The following is a 3,033-nucleotide window of genomic DNA, read 5'->3' as shown; positions in this document are numbered from 1 at the left end:
AGTTTAGAAGGGAGAGCTCTCATGCACATACCAGCCTGAATAATCAGAAGGAAGAGAAGCGATTTTTAAAGGGTCTTTTTGTATAGAATTCTTTGTGTAACATTCTCTGGGTTTCAACTTTTTATCCATGATGTCAAGAATGTTGTTTTTCTTCTGGTATGAGGGAGGACATTTTTTACATGGGAATTTCATCTCCTGCTTTTAAGAAAAGGAAGGAATGTCTATTTAGGTCTTCTGGCCATTTTTTAACTGGATTGATTGTTTTTATGGTATTGAGCTCCATGAGCTCTTTGTAGATATTGGAGATTAATCCTTTGTCCATTGTTTCATTTGCAAATATTTTCTCCCATCCTGAAGGTTGTCTTTTCATCTTGTTTATGGTCTCCTTTGCTGTGCAAAAGCTTTTAAGTTTCAATAGGTCCCATTTGTTTATTTTTGTTTTTATTTTCATTACTCTAGGAGGTGGGTCAAAAAAGATCTTGCTGTAGTTTATGTCAAAGAGTGTTTTTCCTGTGTTTTCCTCTAAGAGTTTTATAGTGTCTGATCTTCCATTTAGGTCTTTAATCCATTTGGAGTGTATTTTTGTGTATGGTGTTAGGGAGTGTTCTCATTTCATTCTCTTATATGTAGCTGTCCAGTTTCCCCAGCACCACTTATTGAAGAGGCTGTCTTGTCTCCACTGTATGTTCTTGCCTCCTTTGTCATAAATTATGTGACCATATGTGCATGGGTTTGTCTCTGGGCTTTCTATCCTGTACTATTGATCTATATTTCTGTTTTTGTGCCAGTACCATACTGTCTTGATTACTGTAGCTTTGTAGTATAGTTTGAAGTTGGGAAGCCTTATTCCTCTGGCCTGCTTTTCTTTCTCAAGATTACTTTGACTATTCAGTGTCTTTTGTGTTTCCATACGAATTGTAAAATTTTTTGTTCTAATTCTGTGAAGAATGCCAGTGGTAGTTTGATAGGGATTGCATTGAATCTGTAGCTTGCTTTGGGTAATATAGTCATTTTCACAATATTGATTCTTCCAATCCAAGAACATGGTATATTTCTCCATCTGTTTATGTCATCTTTGATTTCTTTCATCAATGTTTTATAGTTTGAGTACAAGTCTTTTGCCTCCTTAGGTAGGTTTATTCCTAGGTATTTTATTCTTTTTGTTGCGATGGTAAATGGGATTGTTTCCTTAATTTCTCTTTCTGATTTTTTGTTGTTAGTGTATAGGAATGCCAGAAATTTCTGTGCATTAATTTTGTATCCTGCAAGCAGAAGACCTAAATAGATATTTCACAAAAGAAGACATACAAATGGCCAAGAGACACATGAAAAGATGCTAAAAATCACTAATTATTACAGAAATGCAAGTCAAAACTACAATGAGGTATTACCTCACACCAGTCAGAATGGCTATTATCAAAAACTCTAGAAACAATAAATGCTGGAAAGGGTGTGGTGAAAAGGGTACACTCCTGTATTGGTGGTGGGAATGGAAATTGATACAGCCACTATGGAGAACAGTATGGAGGTTCCTTAAAAAACTAAAAATAGAACTACCATATGACCAGCAATCCCACTACTGGGCATATACCCTGAGAAAACCATAATTCAAAAAGAGACATGTACCACAATGTTCATTGCAGCTCTATTTACAATAACCAGGACATGGAAGCAACCTAAATGTCCACCAACAGATGGATGGATAAAGAAGATGTGGCACATATATACGAGGAATATTACTCAGCCATAAAAAGAAACGAAATTGAGTTATTTATAGTGAGGTGGATGGACCTAGAGTCTGTCATACAGAGTGAAGTAAGTCAGAAAGAGAAAAACAAACACCGTATGCTAACGCATATATATGGAATCTAAAAAAAAAAATGGTACTGATGAATTTAGTGGCAGGGCAGGAATAAAGATGTAGACATAAAGAATGGACTTGAGGACACAGGGTGAGTGGGGAAGCTGGGGCAAAGTGAGAGTAACATTGATATATATACACTACCAAATGTAAAATAGCTAGTGGGAAGCAGCTGCATAGCACAGGAAGATTGTGCTTTGTGACCTAGAGGGGTGGGATAGGGAGGGTGGGAGGGAGGCTCAAGAGGGAGGGGCTATGGGGATATATGTATGCATATGGCTGATTCACTTTGTTGTCCAACAGAAGCTAACACACTATTGTGAATCAATTATATTCTAATAAAGATCTATTAAAAAAAGAAGCAGAAAAGGAAGATCCCTCCCTGCCCTAGCAACAATGCGCTAACCACCAGTAAGAAACTGCCACAACCTCGAACTCCTGTTCTTCTCCAGTGAAATTTTATTCAAAACAACCTTCCCCAATTTCCTCCTAAAACCTAGTAGAAATTGACCTTTCTTTTGTCTCTTCACACTTGCCAATGATTCACTATAGCTTGCCTGCCCCAGAACTGCAATTCCCTGCTTTCCAGATTACACCCATTTTACTGGTAAAGTAACTGGCTATGTTACTTTTTGAGGTTGACATTAGTCACTTTCAAAGCCCTGCTACTTTCTGTGAGAAATAAAAACACTTCATTTTACTGGGAAGTTATCTTATAGTATAAGATTGCGAATGATGACAAAGAGTAAATAGATCCAATATTCTCTCAGATATATGTGAAATAAGCAAGAAATAAAACAGAAAGGTAGATATGTTTATTCCTTGATAGTTTATATCTTAAAAATCCATTACCATAAGGTAGATGGCCATAGAATCTACGATGATTAAAAACATATATGAATACATTGCTTATCACAGCATTCTGATTTCAGATAAATAGAAATCAGGTGATAATTTCATATCAATCATTCTATTGTCTTTGATATTTTTAAAAAGAACAAATTGTTTGCCTTAATTTCACAGCATTTATGTTACCTATCATTTTAATTGGTTAGATACTAGGTGATTTTTAAAGTTGTATGTATGTGATATATAGCACTAAAAATAAGTTTACTGTCCATCAGTAAGGGAATGCACTATTACATTTTGATGCAGTCATACACTAGAAACAA

This window comes from Globicephala melas, unplaced genomic scaffold (genome assembly GCF_963455315.2).
Source record: "Globicephala melas unplaced genomic scaffold, mGloMel1.2 SCAFFOLD_496, whole genome shotgun sequence".
Taxonomy (NCBI): Eukaryota; Metazoa; Chordata; class Mammalia; order Artiodactyla; family Delphinidae; genus Globicephala; species Globicephala melas.
The sequence above is the reverse complement of the archived record's forward strand: the minus strand, read 5'-3'. Positions refer to the sequence as shown.